Source organism: Anopheles moucheti, chromosome 2, assembly GCF_943734755.1.
Source record: "Anopheles moucheti chromosome 2, idAnoMoucSN_F20_07, whole genome shotgun sequence".
Classification (NCBI taxonomy): domain Eukaryota; kingdom Metazoa; phylum Arthropoda; class Insecta; order Diptera; family Culicidae; genus Anopheles; species Anopheles moucheti.
The window spans coordinates 40254924-40279629 of NC_069140.1; the positions used below are offsets into that span (position 1 = coordinate 40254924).

Genomic DNA, 24706 nt, shown 5'->3' on the forward strand with positions numbered 1-24706 from the left:
GTTATAAGTTTAATAGTAACTCAATCGACAAGAGCAACAAGGACGTCGTTTTGGAATAAGATGGAAGAATAGCGAAGGAAAGGTTTTGAGACGAATTTGGGCTGTGGTTTCAATAATGATGTGACATTGTTGTTTCGAGAAATCTACCAGACCTGCGTGAATCTTGCTAAATATTTGATCAATAATATAAACGATATTTATGAATGATTGATTCCAAATAATTATTCTGCTCATTTTATATTGAGACGAATTTGAGGCTCTAAATGTCTAAGAATGTTCGTTAAAAAATAATTTTATACCAACTTGTACCTTAATTCGACTAAAATATGTTTCTGCTATGTCTAGTGTTATGTGATGGTTAATTTCATGGTACTCCACCACGAATATGGGGAGAATACTCACATCGCCCAGGAATGCTTACTATTTTCATTTTAACTCCGATTTCGGATGAATTAAGTGCTATCCTCCCGATTTTAAACCCTTTTTCTACCCTGCTTAAATGTTAAAAATTGACGTCATTTCTGTTTGATTGCCGAAGGAATGGGCGAATCTGTGCGTTAAGTTTACTTGACTAAAAAAAGACGTACAATCCGCTGGGACTGATGGTAGGCACTACACTCACAGCTGCTGCCCCGTCACACCAGCTGTCCTGTGACCGAATGTGACCGATACTGCGTTATTGACTGTTTGACTTTGTGCTGTCGCATCGTGTCCGATATGTGTGTAAGCGCGGTGAGCGCGCACACAGCAGTCCCCCAGAACGTGCAAAACCCCGGCCGGGGAGTTCGTGCATTTGAGGTTCAGTTCGTTCGTTTTTGCTAGCGTCATGCATAAAATATAGCCGATTAAGGGTAAATATTTAGATAACTGGCAAACCTCCCGCTCCCCTAACGCATGTGTGTGTCCTGTTGCAAGGGTTTATCGTACGATGGTCTCATCGAATACAACGGCGTCATAGTAGTGCGGGTTGGTGTACGAGTCGAGCTAGACATGGGTTTGACGTTATAACCCTTTAAATTGCATCGCTGTTTTTGGAGGAAGTGTGTAAATCGGTGTTGATTGTACGACTACAAATTAGACTAATTTTTCGGCCTAATGATGTATGCTTCAAAACATGCCAGCATTGCATAATGCTGCGTTGGTAGCAATTGTTTGTTTATTTATTTTTTTAACCAAACAACCGTACAAAAACCCACAAAGCGTTTCTGCAGTGGCGAAGGATAGACAAAGAAATAAAAAAACGAGAAAGTATGTAAATCGCTTAGAAGTTAATGGGCACGGGGGCGTGCGAATTGTTTACGCTGCGCCGGCCTGTCAACCGGTAGCCGCGCCAATAGTTGTGTAGGTGTATAAATTTCTCCATTACCAGCGCCACGGTATGCAAAGTTGGCAAACGTCATCAGAACCGGACGATTGTGCTGCTCGCCTTCATAAATCAAACGCCGTTCAACGCCGGCCAATCATTGCGCGGGAGCATCCAGGGTTAGTAGCAACGAGTATACACCATTGACTATCCCACTAAGGTGGCCGATTGTGGCGGACGCCACATTGTGCCGGGGTCGTTGCTGGCAATATGTTTATCCGGGGATGATTTCGAACATTAAACAGGGCGAGCTCGGTGTCCGTGGCAGGTAAACAATTATAATACATTAGCCTAACCGTCCGGCCCCGGGTGGTAAAATGTTCGATTTGTGCGTTTTTTTTTTCGTGTGGATTGTTTTTCTTTTCGGTGGGCGATTTATTGTTCCCGTAGAAGCACGGCAAGGAGTTGTATTCAAGGACATTCGTTTTTTGTTCTTGCCGATGATTTATGTTGGCCTGGTGTTAAAATAGATATGGAGGAATGTAACGGAATGAATCTGTTTTTTTTTTCTTCCTGATCGCAAGTAAACTGTTTGAGTAGTATCGTTTTCTCGAAACAATTTTTATGTTTTATGGAAAAAATTACAGTATATGATAAATAAAATGGTAATCATAATCATAAAACCACATACGTTGAGCTAGGTTATAAATGAACAGTGAGCCCAGGCCCAGACAGGCGGAATATCGATTTTCCAATTGGATAACTTATCAGTACACTCACACACCGCACATGTAGTGTTCGGCGTTAGGTGGAATAACCACATTAAGATAGGCGTATGCAGTGGTATGTGAAAAGCCACCTTATGGCATCCCACGAAACGAAACAGCTTTTTCGCGTTGAACAGTTGTTGCGAACGCACGAAAAGAAATAGAAAAGTTTGTCCTCCATTGTGTTGCCGGCCGGCCAACCAATGATACGTGTCGGAATTAGGTTACGCCATTGATACCTCGCACGAATGATGGAAATATCTGGTCGCATGGCTCCTGGTGGGCTTAGAAGCTATGGCAGTCATTTGCTTGCCTTCGCATACTTTCTCGATGGAAATGGGAAGAACTCACTGATAAACAATAATGCGCCAAACGTTAACCGGGGGGCTGTTGGGGAAAAATTGAATTATTTCTTATTGACTTCACGGTTCGTAGAGGAGCCATCTTAAGCTAGACTTGCAAGCAGGTATTTTATGTTCCGATGAGAAAGGAAGATTTCAATCCACTGCTTTTTGCGAAATAGAATAGAATTAATGAGAAAGGGTCCTAGTCCTGTGGGGTATTGGTGCTACACGACCGGTTTTCACACGACAGGACTGTTGCAAAATCCTATCCGGACTAATCCTTTATCCGCAGAACTGACTATCCGGCCATGGGTAAATAAAGCCAAAGAAAGCCAGAAATGGCAGGCCTGGTCAGAAATGGCGATACAGAAGAAGAAGAAGAAGATGAAGGAGAAGAAGAAGGAATAGAGAGAATGAGACACTAATCTGTTAATATTTGTAACTATATTGTTATATTTATATAGTTTTCGCACTGCCAATAGCGATTTATCCAATCAATTCGTGATAGAAAGTTAAAGCCTTTTTAAAAATAGCTGAAGTAAGTTTCACAATCAATTTAATTGAATATAAACGTTCAATAACTAAACATTCTTACATGGAATTACCATTGCACATCTCTTTTATTATTCCTTCTCTACATGAAATTCGAGTAATGCGTTTTAAATGAAGTCATCCTGTGGTAAACAGATAGAAGATAACTCTTCCGATGTTCCCATTACCAATATTTCGATTACCTTTCCTTTGCGGGGTTAGCTTAAAACAAACTTTCCTTATGACTCATCAATTCGCTTCCATGAGGTTCGATAACATTTCACTGGAACATGCTGTTATTTCACAACATTCCGATGCAGCGGATAAGGAGACGACACTCTCTTGCACACGACGCTGGCATACATTCCACAGTATTATTTGACCAAAAATTGCCTACATAGCACGTTGGGGCCACTTCATCGTGGTTTCGAGCCCTATTAAGGCAGACGAACCAGCAGCAATACGAAACTTGCGATGATTCGTTCATTGGCTGTGTATCGTTCCGCGTGTTTCGTAGCATTCGTTGCTGATGCATACTTTCCCTTCTGGGCCTTATTGCAACGGAATGTATCTCCTAATTGAGCAACACTTGCCGATATTACGGTAAAGGCTGTAAAGATCGCAAAAATATTGCATACTATTATACGACATGTGTAATGTGTGTTTGAAGGGTTTTGTTGAATTTTTCTTCCATGAGTGTTCAACATTTATTTCAGTTGGTTTGAAAAGCAACGCGTTGAATGCTACTGTTTACATTCGTAATGCTAATGCGTGTGGCGTTCGATTAGCAAACCGATCGCGATAGCACAATTTTCCATAAGTTGCTGCCATTGTGTTTACTTTGTCGATTGTCAATATTCGACATCGTTGGTGGTCGCATGATAAACCAGATCGGCTGTCGAATGTTTGTGCCGAAACAAAAAACTAACGATGACATTGTGGATGTACTCGCGTGTATTGGGGGTTTTTCCTCTCTCTTTCGAGCAGTGAACCCTTTGGTGTTCACACACTAAACGAAACGTCATCCCCGGGGTTTTTTTTTTGGTAGCATTTACACCTCCCACGTAACTGCACGATCAACTCGTTTTAATGGTGCATACAGCAGAACGTGAATGGCAGCAAACGGTCGGTGCCGGGTGAAACGTATACCCACGCATTACACATCGTTGTCCTTTCGCCTATGTGGCGGGTTTTAATGTAAGCAATTTTCCAATTTTCCACCAAAAACTGTTGGAGAAGCATGAGCTATTAATACATTTCCACACAACGCACACTCTCCGGGCCGCTGTGGGTCGCATGAATGGTGAATGGTATGTTTACTGTGGCCCCAACATCCGCTGCTCGCTGCAGCTGTGCCAAAGCTGATGATTGCACCGCGTGGCTGGGAAGAAGTGCACAGTGTAATAAAAATGTGTGATTTTTGTGTCGTCAGTCGGGGCAATGTTGCATTCACGGAAAAAAGTAACCCCAGATCTCTGCTGGTAGAAAGTTACCGTTGCACACGCCACAGGAAGCGATTGGTGCGGTGTCTACGGGGGGGTTTCGCAGGAAAGTGCAACGTTTGATCGATTGATTCGTGGAATCGTGAAACCGGAATGTACGCCCATTCACTGACATGTTGGAAATTGTAATTCAAAAATTCATTTCACATTGTAGCGAAAAATGTGCGCTGTTATCGAAGAGAATGTCATCTATCTGTAAAGCCGAATAAAAATGCTGCCAGGCTCTCGATCATAAGAGACATTCCTGTTTTAAAAATGTCTTGTAGTTATTTATTTTTGATTCGATTGCTTTATGTTCCACGATGTGTTCATTTAGCGGGCTTGATTTTAATTGTGTTATTTGTAGCAATTGCTTAAAAGCTTATTATTATTTTAGTATGTTTTTTATGTTATTGAATGTACGTTATATTACTGAGCAACATACTCTTCGCACTATCTCTGTACCAACCTACAGATGCCTGTACGACGCAATAAAAATGGTTAACGTGTGCATCTTTACAATAATTGGTACCATGTGTGAAACATTCCATGGAAACAATCATTTTCTTTCGGGTACTGTAGTGAAGGGACTCATGGAAGCGTGTGCCATTTCATGTTTGTTTAATATTTGTCTAAATATAGACGCATTCATCGTTGTACCTAACTCGTGCGCTTGGGTGTCATCGTTCTGCTGGTCATGTGCAGGGTGTGGAGTTTGTAAGTGAGGAAGGATAATGAAGTGGGAAATATATGGTGTGGTATAACACACCGAATTTAATATGCATTTCGTTCAAATGAAACGACAAAGATTTGTACATTTTGTAAATGTAAAGATTTGTAATCTCCGTTTAAATCGCACTGAGTTCACGTGACAGTTCATGATGAGACTGCCAACGGCCGGAAGACAGTGTGTATGCACCTACCAAATTCTAAAAGACCTTCGGTGATAAAATGGTGCTGGAGTCATTTATACTGCTGTGTCCGAATCATGTCTTGTCAGTTGTTGCCATTTCGTGTTAAGTAGAACTCGTATTCCATCATGACCCTGATGGCGCCCGTCGTCAGAAATAAATTTTTGGGCGATTAACAACATTTCAAAAATAGATAGCATCAGATTGACTCTTTTGCAGAACAATGTACCTCTTGCCTTGTTAATTCTTCGCCGTTCTGTAGGGTACTTTGATTATCCAGGGAAGATTCTGTTGCAGTTTTCGGATAGGAATGTTTGAATTCCACAAGGGATTCTAAATTTTTTATATATAAATAAAATACTTGCTTCACGATGTAAAAGTTCTCACACATTAACTGTTATCGATTTCTCGAGAGAGGTTACAAAAGACGAAATATTATTTATTACGACTCTAGGTGCAATAGGACTTGTAAAAGAAATTGTCAAAATCTGTTAATTGTTTGATTGAATGAAGTAATATAAATATATCCACAATATTACCATACGGTGGTTCATCAAAAGGAAGTCATGACCCCTGAAACTGTGAAACTGAATACCGATGAGTGACCGTTAAATGATCGATGAAAACGAGTTTTATTTCTTGGCCATAACTGAATTCTCTAGTGAAGATTTCCCGGGCGATCGCACTGGGTTGGGTGCAATCGCGCGTTGAACCAATAAACACTGTCGTTTTACGTTCCTTCGGGGAGTGAACCATAAACAAAAACTTCCTCTTTGGGTGGAATGGCGCATTAATAACGTATTCTGGCACTACCCACCGTCCCTCGGGCGAGGGAACGGTATGGACTTGTTGGCGTAGCAATGATATTGAAATGAACCGTACGAAAGGGTACACACGGGAATATCCGCAGTACCCGGCTGTGGCAGGAGGACGACACCTCGGCAGGGCGCCCGGCGAGTGGGTTGTTTTTAATTGTTGTTAATTGTTGTTAATTGTTGTTAATTTATTTATTCAATGAGCCTCATATGGCCCCTTTGAAGCTTGGGTTTAAAAGTACATTTAACACGTAGTTGGTCGCACAGAACGAATACAATTTAAGAATAATAAACGCGACATGTCAGGTTCAAAACGATCACAAACAGCGTTAAACTCTCGGCACATGGACAATAACGGATCAGAGGAACCAAAACGACTATGACGTTCCTCCACGTCAAGTAATAGTCTGGCACGGAGCGACCTCGCCGGAACGTAGATGTTGAGCCTGGATAGTAGTGCCGGCGAGTCGATACGATGGTCAAGTAGCCCTGTGACAAATAATCTCTGCGCGTTACAGTTTCGCTGTTTCAGCGACTCCAGGCCCAGTAACGCGCAGCGTCCATTGTAGTCGACTTGGACGCTCCAGGAACGCAGAGCAAACCGCGTATACTTGCGCTGGACGGACTCCAGACGGGCCAGAGGACGCGCAGCCGTAGGCCACCACACCACAGATGCATACTCCATCACCGAACGTACTAAGGAACAATAGAGCGCCTTAGTACAGACCGGATCAGTGATGTCGCGCGCTAACTTCTTCAGCAGGCCAATTTGCTGGTTGCCCTTAGTGACAACATGCTCAAGCTGGTCCTGGAAGCTCAACTTAGCATCAAGGAGCACTCCAAGGTCCCTGACACAGCTTTGGCGCACAAGGGCAGAACCATTAATGGTGTATTCAAATAACAGCGGGCTGCGTTTTCTAGCGAACGTTATTATAGCACACTTGTCGGCGCAAAGCTCTAGGCCATTCGTGGAACACCAGGACTGGAACACGCTCAGAGCCGTCTGAAGAAGCGAATGGTCTGCTTGGGTGCGGATAGGGGAAAACAGCTTCGCATCATCGGCATACAGCAAGTGACTGCCTGGTGGAAGCACCCGCGACACGTCGTTGATGTAGATGACAAAGAGCAGCGGACCAAGGTTGCTCCCTTGAGGTACTCCGGAAGTAGCGTTGATGCATCGCGATGTATTGGTTCCCATTTTTACTTGGTATGATCGGCCGCAAAGGTAAGACCGCATCCAGGCCAGCATTTTAGCATGAAGACCAAGGACTTCAAGCTTAGCGAGAAGAATTGAATGTGGCACGCTGTCAAAAGCTGCTTTGATATCCGTATATACGGCATCAACCTGAAGGCCGGCATCAATGGTCCTGTGGCAGAGGCTAACGAACTCCAAGAGGTTGGTGGTGGTTGAGCGTTTGGGGACAAATCCATGTTGAGCCTCACTAATGTAGTTCGAGGCGGTAGCGAGAAGCGGTTCATACATTAAGAGCTCAAATACCTTGGCGCAGGCACAAAGCGATGTAATGCCACGATAATTGGATGCATTGGATTTATCACCCTTTTTGTAAATAGGGACCATCCACGAGTTTTTCCAGCAGGCAGGATAAACACCTAGTCGCAATGATTCACAAAAAATCGCAGCCAAAATGGGTGCGACAGCGGTGGCGCAGCGTTTCAACATAGATGGCGGGATCCCGTCAGGTCCAGGAGTAAATGAAGGTTTAAGCCGGTCAATCGCCCTCAAGACCAACGACGCATCAATCGACGGAAGATTGGGGACCATTGCATCCATTGGGATGTTAGACAGGGCGTCTGCAGTCTGCTTCTGGTCCGCGGCATCAGGATGGAAGGAAGCGGCAAAGCGCGTGGCGAAAATGTCGCAAACTTCGGTAGGCGTGTTGCCATAGCGCCCATTGTAGCTGACGCTGCCGGGAAAACCAGAAGATTTCCGTTTGGAGTTGATAAAACTCCAAAGAGCGCGGGGGTTCCGGCGAGAGCGTGCACCAAGGCTTTGCACGTGTGACTGGTAGCGGATCCTATTGTAGCGTCGATACAGGTTATGCGCAACATTAAAGGTGTGACGCGAAGCGCTACACCTACGTGAACGATATTCGCGAAATGCTGCTGCCTTGGCCGCTTTCAGTCTACGAAGTGCCCGGTCACTCCAGGGAGGGCCGCCTCTATTGCGCTTTGACTGGGAGCATTCTTTTATCGCGTTAGCCATGAAAAGTGTAAAGTCGTCAACTGCGAGGTCTAAAGAACCATAATTCGAGCACTCGAAGCCAGCGGAGAACGAGGTGATCAAAACTACTAGCCGGTTGATGTCTGCCCGCGCGTAGTCAAGGCATGGTGTTGGCGCAGGAACAATAAACTCCGCACGCGGTGCCGAGAGAACCATCTCAAGTGGAGGATGGTAACAATCTACAGCGAGTAGAGAAGTACAGCTGATGACTGGCGGTGTACAGGTGATAGCGACGTCACAGTTCGCAAATATCAGGTCCAAAACATGTCCGCTGGTGTTGAAAATTAATTCAAATTAATTGTGCTTCATAATGAATTCGATTATGATGAGCCCGTCCACTGCCGTCCACACCGGAGAAATGTTTTCTTCTCCGCTGCTCCCCAAATCACGTCAAATCTCGTAACTGCCTCAGTAGCTCAGTTGATCGGTGATGAGTGTGTCCGGGGCCGATACCGTTGTTGAGGTGTGGCAAAAGTTGGAAAAAAGGCAAACGATAACATTAAAGGCACATGGGGCGTTGTTTCGTGGGGGGCGATACTGTGAGTTGAGCCTGGGGGGCAACTTTTAATTGACTTTCTTCATCAATTGGCAACTATTTTCGTTTCATCAACACCGACGTACCGCGTGCGTTGTGAACAATTTTTGGCCCCATTAGTGGGAAGCCGCTGTGCGCTGTGCCAAACATGCTAGAGGAGAGCCTTTATCAACAATCAACAACCTCGTGCGTTGATTGCCATTCAGGGTGAATTCTCTAATTTTGGAATAACTTTTCCCCTCATCATTTTCCATTTTCCAGCACAGGGGAACTTCCGCTCCCTATGCTGGCTCCCAGCTGTGAAAATGATAAATTTAATCCTTTTTTGGCTTTAACTTTTCTTACGGTTTGTGATTATTTTCAAATAATGTTAATGCGTATGATGGGAAAAGTTGTGTACTCGTACGCGCTGTGAACGTGTGTGCTTCATTTATTGAGTGTTTGTTTCAGGTGTTTAGGGGTGGAACGGTTTTTTTTTCTTCAAGCGGAGAAAATATAACGCGCACTTGCTTGTAAATGAAGCAATCTGTTCTGTTCTGTTGTTTTGCGCTTGGGGTGGAGCGGTATTACTCAACAGCTAAATAATTTCGTCTACCGGATTTCCAACACCTTGACAGCAAATGTGTGGTTTTCTGTATTGTCACACATTTTGATTAATTGCAGTTGGTGACAGAGTTTGCATTTCGGTATTATTGCAAGTGGTTTTGCTTATTGGAAGATGGGTGTTAAAGTTTGGAGGCTGTAGTATGTTGCTTTTCGTGGTAGTATTTGTTTCGCATACCAGAATATTCAGGTGTTTGATGGTAATTGATGAGGCTACCAGGGGGGGACCAAATTTCTTGAATGATCGTTTTGGTGTATTGAGCGTTTTTGACAATCACATAAATGGTGCTACGAAATCCATAAGCAAATTGTATGCATATTGTTGGGCTTTTATTTATGTTGCGACATTAGAACGAAACGTATGGTAGATATTTAAACATTTAAACCATTTTCTCTGATGAAATTGAAAATTGAAAATTAATTTCATAATTGGCTGTACTTGCTGCACTAAAAACAATTGAGTTCATTGTGCTAACCGGTAGTTCTTCAAGCACACACAGCGTTGCTGTTATGTTTAGAACTTTTTTAAACAGTATTTTATGCACAATATTTATGAATGATTGTAGCTCACTCGTTTACGAAGGCACTTTGATTGGTGTAAAGCTGTTCAGCTGTTCAGGCGTAAAGCGAAAACCTATCAATGGATGTGAAACTGTTTATTTATACCAGCTTGTGACTAAAGGCTATATTTACAAAGCGTTCAATGGGTTGAACAGCAACAACAAAAAAAAACATTTGAATGTTTCGCTATATTCATTCAATATTTTTAGTAACCATTTTTTTTAACTGCCATTTTTTTTTCTTCCAATTCTTTGCCTCAGAACGTCTCCGAAAACCATCCTGCGTGTTGTTGCTTTTTCGGTACGATAATTTTGAACGTTCATTGACTCGTTCGCATGGGGCCGTCCACCGCTATCTGTCAACAGAAGGCGCTTGTGGAGCGGTAAAAAATGAACAACACCACCACCAGGCCGCCACCATCCTTTAGGCGTAAGAGATATGTCTTGCATGTCGCCTGACAGTAGTTCCGATTGCCTGCCGGTCGGTCGGTTCGATCGTACTATGCTGTGCACCATTTCACGTCCTCCGCGCTGTGTGTGTGCGTTTGGGGCAAAACAGATGTGGGGGAAAATTCGTCGGCAGGCTCATACGCGGTGACATATCTGTTTCATGTACCTTATTTTTAGGGGCAACTTGTTGCGTGTACCGGTACGTTTACGCTTTTCCACTACTTTCTCCTTGTACTAGCCGCATAACCTTCGGCGTGCGGAGTTGTTGTGCGCCGTTCGATAGGGTGGTGTTTTTTTTTTATTTTACTCCCCAAATGCTGAACATTGTCGCCGCAGGGTTTGCGCGAGCATTATGGTTGGCTTGTGCACCGATGTCACCCAGGGATAATGGTTTAGAGGCGATAATAACAATCATAAATTTGTTGTATGGGGATTTGGTATGATCGTGGGTTGGTATTCCTTCCTGTAACGCGCGGGTGGGAATTGTTGGTTTGGGGGGCCACGAGTCGATATTTTTACACAGCAATAAACTGCCACGAACATCGCACTAGCGTTACGAACGGTTTCTAACCTATGTATGCATCGTTTCACACGCTTCTTACACAGCGAAGGATGATTTCATCCGGTTTCATTCTTATTTTGGTCCATTGGGTGAACCCAAGGTATTTTCATATTCATTCGTAGTGTGTCCTCTGTTATGGGTGCGAATTACAGCAGACAATGTTTAGATGCATAATGCGTATTTTTAGTTCAGTAGAGGATGTGGCGTTGCAAGAAGTATTGTGAATGCATTTTATATTGTTGAATGAAGAAAAACTACCCTTACATTATGATCAAACAAGGAAAAAATACTGGAACTGATAGTCAAATAACGATGGCTGACACTCAATATCGCACATGTTCTCCAATGCACAAATAAATGTTTTGATTTAGTATTCATGCACAAACAAAAATGTTTTTAAGGGTTCTAAAGTGTTATCACAAAAAAGCACATTTTCTAGTTTGAACTATTTTTGATTTTACTTATAATAAACATGTATCAGTACACACTGTACTATTTGTGTATGTAGTAACGTTTCATATTATATTATTAGTGCTTTAATAATTATATTAACATATTACGATAAGATCTTGTGTTGTACCTGTAGAATTGAATTTTACATATTGTTATTAAATCAGCAGAATAAATTTTTCTATTTTGCAACACATAGCAATTCCAATTTCTAACAAATTCTATTCTATAAATCTTTTTATATTTATTTAATGAGTATGATAATAGTATTCTCCAGTCAAAATATTTGTTAATAGACGCTACATGGGAAAATATGTGGGCTTACTAGTGTGGGTTTTACCCCCTAATTTTAATCATGCACCATGTTTATTCTACTCCTGCCGTATACGAATGTGTTGTACTTTCTATATCTTCTTACCTTTTTTTGCATTTTGTGTTTTATTTGACGTATATTTCAACCTGTCTTGCCAATGTTTTTCCTTCTTATATCTCTCATTCCTTCTATCTTTCTCTGTCCACTTCTCGTACATCATATTTTTCAACGAATGCTTGTAATAATCACTTCGTGCCACTACTTTTGGCACGCTGTGTGTCTGTGCCTCTGTCACTGTTCTATTCGCTCTATTATTCCTCTACCGTGGCTGTCCAAACTTTACACATTTCTGTCTACAATGAGCACTGTTCTTCTACATTTGCTCGTCGCCGATACATCTGTTCTGTCTTTTGTACACTTTCCATTCCAGTTCTGTCTATACATTTTCTTTCTCTATGCTATGTGCCTTTATACATATAATGCCCATTTATACCTTTCTCAACTGTGCTTTCCACACTTTATTCACTTCTTTCTCTCTTCTACTGTCCTTTTGCTCTCTGTTATCTACCCTTAAGGTCTGTTTTCTATCAACTTTCGCAGACAAATACACACACAGACAAACGTTAGTTGCACCTACTACTTTGCTTGCGTTGGTTGAATCTCTGTATAGCTTTTCGCATAGCTATCCTTGTTCTTTCCCTTCATCCAAAACAGAACGTTTTCTTCTACAGAATCGAATGAAATATAATACAATGGTCTAAAATTCGTTCGTCTCTTCTTTTTTTTCTTCTTCTTTGTCCAGTTCATCCAAACAGAGAGAAAGAGAGTGAGAGAGTGAGAGATAAAGGAAAGAGAGAAAGAATGTGTGTGTACGCGTTAAGGGCTTGAACAGCGACATGTGCAGTCAAGATTTGCAGAGGGAAGGCACATGTGGACGTTGACGATCAGATGGGGTCTTGTGCTGTTTGATCGTCACGTACAAGTTCCCGCCCTTGCACACACCAAAGAACTACCACTACCAACACCAGCGCATTTACCCTCAACTTAAGATCCAACAGAGAGAAAGAAACCCCCCCATACAAGTACACAAAATTGTGTGCGAAGTTATTAAATTTGATTAAAAAAAGGAAAAACATAATAAGTTCCTTAAAAAAATATATTTTTGTTAATATCGATCCTTACGATCAATATCGGAATAAACAGAGCGTAGTTGGTGGAGACGCCCTGCCTTTGGCGGCCCGTCCGTAACGAATGTGGCCACTCGTCTACGCTCTTCTTCAGTTGCAATGAATTCCACGTCCATCCTTTCATATCGGGTCTGAAATGTCTCGTTTCTTCTTTGGTACTCGGATTGTCTCCAGTATCTTCATAACCACGTTTTTGTGTCATGGCACGCCGCTTCTTTACTGTTTATTCATAAATTCCTCCCCAAGACTTCGACTTCATTCCGCTGCATGGCGGAAAGTGAAGATGGTTTGCGTGGATTCCTCCATGTTCGTGGCCAATCCTCTACCCGTATTATCGTGGTGTTGGTTGGCGTTTTGTGCAGTTCACCATCGCCCCTTGAATTCGCTCGATCTCGTTTGCGCGATCTCTTAGTGGTGCTGCACGGGAAGCGGGCGGGCGGTGATCTTCGGTGCCTCTTTTACGTCCCTTGTGCGAAGATATTTTGGCACCAACACCAAAATTCTCGATCATGCGACGGAGAAGTAATGTGCGAGACCTCGGATGTGCAGCAGCAACACTCGTTTGGACCAGCTCTTGCGTGATTATGTAGAATTATTCACTAAATGTTTAATGTTAATTACGACACGGAGAGTTTTACGCAAGAAGAAGTGAAAGTGAATTTCTGTACGCAGTATATGTTGCAGTGTAAAGTGCAAACAACGATCGTGCAAATAATTTAATCACACAGCTTAAATGTTATAGTTACTCTGCAAAATAATCAGTTTATTGCTTTGGTTGCTATTACAGTTGTTACGTACGTTATGTTTGCAAAGAATTTGCTTTACCTATTGAACATTTGACATATTTAAATTGACGTTAGAAAGCGAAAGCTATTGTGTGGTTAGTGATACAAAACAAATACAAAAAGGTGCAAAAAACCAAAAGTGATCTAAACCAAGTATCTACGCCGTGCCGTACAATTGTACACACATATTAGCATACACACCACAGAGCATAACGTTAAGTTTTGGGCTTTGCATCAGCATCCGGTTTCGCGTCGACGAGCAAGCAAAGTGAGCGGAAGATTCATCTCGCCGCCTCCAGTCTATCGCAGCCAAAAAATCGGTTTTACGTGTCCGCGTGTCGGGAAGGACGTTTAAGTGCAATCGACGAACGAAAAGAAAATATACTGTTGCTGTACTTCGAGCACTGCGTGTGAGAGTGTGTTTGGGCCTGTGACGACGGGTGCAAGGAAAGGTTAAGCGCGTGTACCAGCAGACAGGACGGAACATAGCCGTGTGGACGCAACGTCGAATCGTTTGAAATAAGCATCAAGACAATCACGCACCGAGCGGGCACATTTATGTGCAACCAATCTTAAACACGTTGGGTAAGCTGTCTATACTCATACTCATTTTCTTCCGTCCCTTCGCGATTGATTTTCAAAAACTGCCAATTTCTGTGAATGTGATTTATATTTATTTGAATATTGTATGCAGTGATGTACCCTCGGGTGAAGTGTATATAGTTCGGTGAAGCTGCATAATATATTCTAATATTTGATCATCTTTTGATGATCGTTAAAAGTGTATCAGGAGCTAATCAAACGATAGAATATTCTAAATTTGTTAAAAATGTACGGGACGATTTCTAAATTTCTTTTTAACCTTGCGATCGATTTTGTATAGAATTGATTAATTTTGCTTTTCTTTTGTCTGTACTAGTGGATGATAAAATGCTCTAAAGCATTAATGAATCTTTGAAACAGAGATTCAGTTTCATTTATTCGATTCAATGATTCATTTCGCTTCATGAATCTGAATCTGGTTTACCCAATACTAGTACCAATACCAATTGCTTCATATAGTGCAAGTAATTGTAGTCCTTGGGCCTTTGTCTACAATTTCAACTTCAATTTCTTGTTTAGATAACTTATTTGGTGCATCACTGATTGTACTTAAACTCATCTGAAAATCATCTCATCTAAAGGCCTGCAGATGATGACATCATAAGTTGATGATATCATAACTAAGGCCCAAATGTTATGGAAGTCATTCTCGTATAATCGGTAAATGTAGTTTCAGAAAGGGATTCTTGTGGATTGGTTTCTTTCAGTAAAGCTGGAATGATCGATTCCTTATGAATTATATTGATACCTTCACAATGCATCGAATTTTCCTCTAATACATTTATATTGCAAGGAGATGGTATCAACACTAGTTTAAAATTAAATATTATCACTTGTTCCGTGTGAATACATAAAGCTAAACCATCTGTTTTAACTTTTATAACCTGTTCTTTGTTGCTGATCATTCAATTCATTTCAATAGAAAAATCAATTTAAAGTAATGCATAATAAGACATACTTTGAAGATAAGCGTATACATGCCAAGTGGTAGGAAATGTCTGACGGTTGGATTAGATTCACTACCTTCGCCACCAATTAGCCCGCACTCGTCAGGATACAAGTGGACACTTGTTCCTGCCCGCTGCGATGTCTTGAGCACACGGTCACGGTGCGATGGGTGGAAAAGTGAGTATACAATCGGAAGAGAGCGTTGTTTCAGGTGTGGGAAGGACATATCGTATTTCCCATGCTGCTGGAACGATTGCGCTGGTGCCGTGACCAGGATCACCGAGGCCGACATCGTTTGAACTAATTCAGAGGCAGGTGTCCTTTGTAGAAGGCGAGCAGGAGGAAAATTTATCTCGAGGGGATGTTTTGCTGTTTTACCCCGGTCTTTACCCCTCTCGCATTGATTATTGGCCGTCAGTTCTGTGATTGTGTTGTGTAAATATCCTGCCCGTGTAGTAGACGTATGATCGTGCTGGGTGTGGGGTAGGCACTACAGGGTAAATTCAATAAAATCATCCTCTTCAACCATTTCTCGGGCCCTTCTCCCTCACCCAGTCACCAGGTTCACCTCCAACCCGAGTTTAGTGGCAGCAGGTTGAGATGATAGTATTTGAATAACTTTATACTCCAGTACACAATAGAGCATCTATTGCATGTGGAGAAGCACGAAAGGAATAGTCTTTGGAGAGTGCAGCCTGCTGCTTGCAAGTTGAAGGCTCTATTGTGCAGTAAATACAACAAAGCCGCTACGAAGGTTCTTACATCTTCAACAAACATTCAGCGTAGAGCGTACCGTAGCGTGTTCATATCGTCAATCTTCGTGATAGTGGATGGTTGAGTTTTCACGATGTAGTAGTGTAGTGGATGTTGATTTGTTTTTTTTTTCTTCTCTTCAATACAAACATGTTTCTTGGATGTATCATCATCCATCACGAGGCAGTAAGGCAGAGGGTCGCGGCAAACTTCACTTATTTATTGTTCAATTGACTTTAATAAACTATGACGAGATGTGAATGGTTCGTTTCGTTCGATGGTGATCCATTCACTGTACGGGTTGTGATCGTTGGCGGTAGAAAAAGTAGACGAAGAAGGGACGGCAAGCACTGCGGGTGAAGCTGCAGCCTCTATTGTCGTGTTGAGCATGTGAGGGATCCCGGGAGCTATGGGTGCCACGGCCACATGGCTGATGGCGATGTGATTCCTACTGCAGTGCATCGCAAGCCCCACTGTTGTGTCGTCGTTGTCGTCATCGGTGTCTGGTGTGCGATGTGTTTGTGTATGTTAATTAAGGCAATTGATTGTGATCGGCTGGCCAAGGGGTCACCGAATGTTAGGCTGTGCTGAAGTCAGCACACAAGATGGCCCGCGGTACAAACGGGTAGGATAGCCTTGGTCCGTCCACCGTACGGTGTGTGGAACCGTGTGGCCAAAAACTTTACCATCAACAAGCGGAAGGAAATCGACGACATAGGGAGGGTAGGGCATCAAATGAGACGAAAACTTCCAACCAAAACCCATGCGTGTGTGCGTGTGTTTGGGAGCTTGCTGTGAGGCGGAATTGGATACGTACGTATCAGTGGTCGGTTGAAACGCGTGAAAGGTTTGCATTAGACGAGGCGCGTGTGCTGTGGAAGTGGCCAAAGTCATGGCTGTTTGGGGAAGGCTGTGACACACGTCTAGCGGAGGTAAATGTATGGAAATTGAAATCATTGGTGCGATGATTTGCACAGCCCGTTCTAGGGGACCGGTGCCGAGGAAGCCGAGCAGGGCAGAAGTGTTTGACAGTGAAGCAAAGCCTGGGCTGGGCACCCCAAAGTTTGAGGGGCAAGAGATCCCGAGAAGATGTTGGTAAGCTGACAGCTGAAGTTGTCATTATCATAGTAAACCTTATCCACCTCAAAGGCAAATAGTGCTTTGCATAGTGTCGGTGGTCTTTGGCCTTCTTTGTCGTCTACCCGTTGTTGTTGATAACATTCAATTTACGCCGTAAATGCGTGGTTTTGCTCTTCATTTGATGTACGGTTTCAGTGTTGCTGCTCAACTTTGCCCGCGGGGTTTTGTTGGCGTTGCACCGAAATTGATCGAGCATTGATTCACTTGTGACTTTGTTGCTCGAAGAAAGTTTTGTAAATCAAATTCAACAAGCATTTCGGTTTAGAATAACTTTGAATTTGTTGGAAACCCTTTTGAACGTTAATGTCATTTGGTTTATGTGGGTCCGAATGTGTTGAATGCTATGCAAGATCCTGAAGAATCGAAATATTTTCGCTCTGGTGCTTGCAATTTTGTTTTGTTTTTGGGACATATCGTAAGCAATAAGTATATTTCCTGTTTATTGCATAGATCTTGACACGTATAAAATGACGAAAAAGCTCTGATTCAACTCAATTACGCAAACTGATTCAGAAAAAAATATAAAACAAAATCTCAGAAAATTTGCTCCCAAAAAAAAAAAAATCTGCTTGTCTTCCAAACAGGCGCCAAAAACAGCAACTGCAGCTCAGAGCCGGTTTCACTTTTACACAGTTTTCCTTTCTGGGACGAAACACGTAAGTCAAAATTGTAAGTCAAGTTCAAGGCCTGTTGCAAAATGGTAGACCGAAGACACGTCGCCCCAACGTTAGGCTACCGCCGTCGTTTGTGCCGATGGCGAACGAGAGCACCAAAGGAAAAGCGCATTTTGTGCCCGGCCGTAAAATCTTGCTTGTTTTCGGTGGCCTTTTTCCGCCTTTCGGATCTGCATTCGGTGTTGGTGCTTGGTGCATTTTAGTTTTCGGTAAGATGGCGTGTAATCACTTTGTTACATATCTCTCCAGTTGCACGAGGGACCGAGATCTGAAACAGATGGGGTCGGGTCTGGCGTGGAGCTTTTGTAGAAGAATGTGTTTGTGGCAGCCAACCTTCACCATAACCATCGAGAGGAATGGTTCGGTTTTTTTTTCTTCTTCTCGCTTTCAAACCATGCGAACCAACGAGGGGGGTTTTGGGGTCTCTTCATTTCCTGCGTTCGTCGCGTTTCGAATTTCCGATGGGACTGGTTTGGGTGTTTTTTCTTCTCGCTTCCCGCTTTTGCTGGTGCCCCGAATGACGACAACCGAGCCGAGTACGTGTGCATTTCGTGCCACTTCGGGCTGGATTTATTCAGCAGAGCCAAAGTCAACCGGGAGTGTGTTGGTGTTTGGGGTGGCCTTTTCCGATGGTCAGCCGGTGAAGAAGCCAAAATCCTCTGCATGGTGCAAGAATACGTAGAAGACGACGTTCAAGGTTAACTGCTTCACCCGAACCGTGCTTGGGGCAAACTTGATCGTGTCTTGCTATTATTACTAGCCCCCTTGACGAGCGGTACGATCGTTCGCATCGAGTGCGTTTTTGCAAGTTTGAACCTTTTCGTTTGTGAAGGAAATGGAGACACACACCACCACGGCAGCAGCAGCGGGTCTCTCACGGTCGTCTTCGCCGCTGGGCCGCATTTGAAGCAACTGGTGGTGCGGTCACGGCTACTAGGTGAAACAGAAAACCTTGTGTGTCTGGCGTTGCGATGTTGGGCAAAGAAATATGTCGCGCTGGAACTGGAACGTCATCGAGCCCTCTTCGAAGGATCGATCGGTTTCGCGTGATCGGTTGGTTTCAGGCTCATGTTCGACCGGTAATTGCAAAAGTAAGAGTGAAAAAAGACTCTTGCTCCGGATCGAGTATGCATTTATTCTACAATATAAATGCGTGCAGTACAAAACTTGGAATATTGCTTCACACTTTTCTACGTATCATTTTTTTATTGTTATCCGAAGACTTTGAGATACAGTACATTTAAAGTTGAAGTTCATGCAAGAGTTCTTAACAGGTTGGGGGAGAGAATTGAGAATTGTAATTAAGTAAGTTTATATGCGTCATTATTAATGGATTTGATATTGACGCATAACTTAATTGCCTTTATCATGCTATGATAGCGTTTATTTACTGTGTTCTTATGACTATAAACAGTAATAAAAAATTATCAATCAATAAAACACTTGATTTAATACACGCTATAAAAGCTTTAAATAAACTGCAATAAATTAAATTGAAGCTATTTTGTACATAAACATAATTTGAAATACAAACAAAAATCACTGTTTATTTTCAAATATTTTGTAAACTATTTTTAGTAATGTCATGTCAAATATTTAGTTAGTAAAGTTTTACGAAGTAAAGTTTTAGCAAACCAAACTTAAAATAAAATGTTTAAAAGTGCACGTAGTCATACTAAAAAGATAATTTATCTACAAAGGGTCAGTTTGTTCAGCTGCTACCGTATGGTCGCGTGCTAGTGACATTTTATCCATGTCACATTCGGTGTGAAAATTTGAAATTACATTTCACTCATTTATCTGGCGTACGTATCTTGAGAGTGTTTCAGCGCGTTTGCTTTTCCTTGCTGCGGAAGCAAAACACACAGAACTGCACGTGTTCTCCATCAATGCCCGGCGTTCGATACAAACCGTGCATGTGAAGATGTTGAATAATTTGCGTTGGCAAATGTCCAAACCAAATAAAGAGCTGCAGTTCAAGTGTGGCAAACTTTCTATTTGCATTTACAACTAATTTGCTGCTTGACACAATCACACGTGTTTGTAATTTTTGGATGGCGGTAATAGCAGAATTTTAATGTAGGCATTTAACAGGCTGAAGGAAAAATCTTTCGTCGTTGGAAAAGTAAAGTTGAAGCTAAAGAAATGGTGATGCATTTTTTATTGCTTCTTGTCTGTCGCGGATGGAGTCTATAGAACTAATTGCATACTACCAGAACGTGCTACTGCCTTTCGCTACTGCATGTATCCATCCGTTCGAACAAAACGTGTTCAAACGACTGTTTAACCCCTGCCGACCTTCTCTACCGCACAACCTTTCGTGTCGGATTGTTGCAGCGTGCACCGTTTGGCACTTGTTGAATGCATTTTGCAGCGAGATGACACAGTTGGTTGATCGCTCTATCGTTCGCATTCGATCGGGCTTGGGTCGACACCAATTTGCTTCCTGCGCCATTCGCACGAGCGTGTGCATATCTTTTATACGGGGTGCAATCACACACACACAAACGGAAGGATAAGATGCACACGTTGTGTCGTTGAGTGGGTGCGATGATGCTGCTGGTTTGTGCGAGATCGTAGCCGAAGTGCCATTGTGGCGAAGCATCGGTGAGGTACCGTTTCCGTTTGCGGGAGGTAATGGTCCCAGCCGAACAGTAACTGCAAAGTGATGATTTTCGCTAAAAATAAACCATTATTTATGAAGGGATCTCGTAATGGGAGCGGCAGAACAGAGAGGATGCAGTGGTATGCATAGAAAGCCCAAGTTTGTACTTTGCCGTTTGGAGTTAATGCTCCGTGTGGCTGTTTGTCGTTCGTCGGCGTTGGAGATATTGTTCATGCGTTACGATGCTTAGAAAGGGATAACTGCTTGGAAAGGATTTAAGTTATTAAAAAGGAAATGGTATTTGTATTAAATTTTGTATTCTATATTTGGTTGTTACTCATACTGCACTTTAATCACTCTAGTCATTAATGCCCAAGTCTATGGCTACACTAATATCACGTTTGATCAAATATGTAAGCGTAGTCCTAGGAGTACTATCGTTTTTAAATTAATCGCACGATGCTGATTCAAGGACGAATAAGCGTTAAGAATCCAAATAATCGGTGTGCGATCTGACATTTCCAAAAACCATTAGAAAAAAAAATCCTAGCTTGGGAAATGTTAATTTACGTGAACATGGCAAACGTTTAAAGTATAGAAATTAATACATATAAATGTTATAATAAAAATACTAGTAAAAGGTCTAGAGAACACCTGGTGGAAGTCAATCAGTCTCAGGTTTTTTAGCAGTTCTACGTATTGACGTACGAATGGGCTGGAAATTAAAACAAAAATTTAAAGTTTTTAGCGGATAAGTGGATCTTTAATACAAAGTTACAATACGAGGGAAATAACAAAAAAATGGTCATTTAATTAAGTTCAATGATGTTGTTAAATTGTTGTGTAACGTGTTGTAAACCTCTCCACACAAAGGTACTATTCTGAAAACATGCGTGGTTTCATGCGTGGTTGATAAGTCATCTGCATCGAAAACGGTTGATCAACAGAATAAATACAAGTAATGTAAACAAGACTACTGCACAATTAAAAAAGTGCCATCGGTTATGGAACGCACAGCGCAAATTTATCCAATCGACCCAGGTTCATGCCCCCCGGTTCCCATAAACCCGATGTTGGCTCCATTCGCATCACAAGCATGTTGCCATTTCGACAAATCGTAAACCACACAGTGATGCTCACTCCCATACATTGCTTGCTTTCACTACAGGAAGGTTATAGAAGAGATGGGAAAAAAACCGCTGACACACACACACGCACACCCCCACACACATACACACAAACCCCCAAAATAGCCCCGGAGGGTGGAACTGGTGGTAAAACCCGCGAATCGGTAGTGACATGCTTCAAATGAAAGCAAATTGTGTATAAATTGAATTATTATTTTAACACACTGGTGTTCGCCCAACTTCCCGGCTACGCCTCATCCGCGTGTCGCGTACAGTCCGTCGGACGTACCATTTCGGTCGGTATTGCATCCGCGCACGGTGATGCAAACGGAATCCCATTACCCAGGGACTTCTCGTGCGTGATGGCGGCACTGTATGGATGGATGTACGCGTCCCATTTTTTGGACAGCATGTCGCACGAAACCGCCAATAAAACGGTCGTTTCTGTTCGTTTTTAAGTTTGCGCGCAGAATTTTCATGTCCCGCTGGAAGTGGGCAATGGCGCGAAGAGGAGGAAGGTATTTACACATCAATAACAAATAGAAGAGCTGTGTGCGAGTTTTGAAAAATGAACTCACCGCTGTTTCTGCGGTCCATGTACTCACTCGATGGTCTGCGTCAGTGGTCCATATCCACCACCTTACCTTGGACTGCCGGCTGGTCGGAACGCGTTGACTCTTCGTTGTGATTTCTTTTGATGTATGACTTCATAAAGCTGGGAATCGTTGGGGCATTTAGTGGCAGTGACGTAGGAGACCCAGCGGGAATGGGGAGCTGGAAAATGTTCAATCGTAAATGTTTTCCCTCCAAACAGGAGAAAGATGATGTATTACGGAAAAAAATGTCCAATATATGTGAAACAATATAGAGCACACATGAAACATGGGATGAGATCATCCATAGCCGGTCCCGGCTTTGGTTTATGTTGCGCACTAATTGAAGAGTAACCGATGAATCTGCCAACAGCTTCCATGTTCGTTTTTTTCCTGTGCAAAGTGTTTCACAATAGCGGGTAGGAATTTTCGCCCGCACAGAAATCTCACGCAACGTTGACCTTTAAGCCGTGGAAGTAGCTATCAACAGCAGTCAAATAAACCCGGGCCAACATTGCTGGCCGGTTCGGGGCTGCTTATTTTGCTCGGTAGTGTTACTGTCATGTAATTTTATTTTGTATTTTCCTACCGAATTGCTAATGAATTACAGCCTCAGCGTCCCGCGCAAATACCCTTGAGCTAATGAAAGCATTAAACATTCATGAGTTTTTGGTTTTTTGGAAGGTGATGGGAAGGTTTGGGAACAACCGGGGGGGATTGTTGTGTGTGTGGTTTTAGTTGTTTCGGCCAAATTTCCTGACTTTGTTCTTCTAATCTGCCTCATGGATTAGCAGAGTAGGGGCATCAATGTTGTTGATGTACAGAATAGGTTACCTTCCAGGCTGGAAATTGAAATGTTATTACACGAAATGATACATATTAACGCAGTTCCATATGAATGGATTGAATGTTGCTGTTTCATTTAGATTAATTCATTTCTACTGTTTCAATGTAACACTTTTAATGTAATTGAAGAAAAATTCTCGTATTCTAATTTTTTTAACTTTAGTACTATAAGCCGCGGTTAATCTCAAGCAATAGCTATGCATATATGAGCATGTTGGCGTATTAAATAATATAATTTAATTTAAACAACGTTGTGGGACTTACTGTGGGAGCTGTTCAGATTAATGGCAATAGAGAAAACAACGGATGAACAACTTGCGATGCTAGCCAATTAGCTGAAGTTGTGAAAATGAAAAGAATGACCTTCAACATAGTTACATGAAACAAATAGATTATCGACTCATCCACGAAATAACTCATTTAAACCGAAAATATGTTGAAGGTGTTGACAGCATTAATTACAGTTTCGTCATATGTTAGCAGCATATGTAATACAGCAGCTCTGATGAGTGTCAGCTGTGACGTCGATCACCCCCTTGTCACATTTCTTATAAAAATGTTCTAAAACAGTTCTAAAACAAACAAAAACAATATCTTGTTTTATAATTTTCTTCAACGACAAACAATGTTGACTCATGTGTATATAAATGCTTTCCAGCTGCGATTTGTGTTTCTTCCTAATTGTTTTGTTGACTTTTTCCGTTAAGGTTAAATTCTTATTTTTAAATTATAAATATTATTTATTATTAGAAACCGAAAACCAAACCGAAACCAAAAATTTTATTCTTAGAAACCGAAATTTTATTCTATACCTTGTTGGGTACATCAACGTTAATTACATTTGTACACGTTTTTATAATGTTCATCACCGTATAAACACATTACCTTCCAATTTCCTTTTCCTGATAGTTGTGTTCCGAACGTACGACGGTGTGTTTACTACTGCTGCCATCTTTTGCTTGGTGGGTGAAGTTCGATTTTTCCGACACGCTTTAGTAATCAGCTTTACGACCAATTTCCTGTCTCGTTCCATACTCCAATGGAAGCAGCACGGTGGGTTGGTTTCGAATGTTTCGCCTTTGATATTTGATCTTCATGTCTGTAGTCATCGTTTAAATCTGGTTTCGTGCTAATAGTAATGTCATTATATGTTGGTGTGTTTTCTTTTAAGATTTTCAACTCCTTTTCAATGCGCTATTTAGAAACTCAATCATCATTGTGGTACATTGCGGTTGTCAAATTTGCGATTTATCTTTTATTCGCATCCTTCGGGACATTTAACTGTGGCTTTATCATTAGGATCGTACTAATTGGATGGGATTTTGCATAAATCAATTTTCGTGCGAATCGCAAGTGCCACTCACTTGAGAAAAATAGATCCATTTGATTGATGCGTGGATTACGATTTGACATTTGTTGCTGAAACAAAACGATGTTGTTCGTGCAAAGGAATGTCCTCTTACTCTATTTACATGTTGCGCTGCTTTTATCGATGTGTGAGGATCGACAAGACGCGTAGCGCAATCGCTCCACCATCGGGGAATGTTGTGATCTATGCATACCCCGAGCGTACTAATA

General features: G+C 42.1%; 1 protein-coding gene across 5 annotated transcripts in view; it reads left to right on the forward strand.

Annotated features, from left to right (window-relative positions):
• LOC128298966 (polypyrimidine tract-binding protein 2) overlaps positions 1 to 24706 on the forward strand; it is a 212359-nt gene that overhangs the window by 3761 nt on the left and 183892 nt on the right. The window contains exon 1 of one of the 5 annotated variants that reach the window (XM_053034787.1): positions 13939 to 14424. The exons of the other annotated variants lie outside the window; for them this stretch is intronic. The gene's annotated coding sequence lies outside the window, so the exon portion shown is untranslated. Of the gene's footprint in view, positions 1 to 13938; positions 14425 to 24706 lie in introns of those variants that run through there. 5 annotated transcript variants of the gene reach the window in all.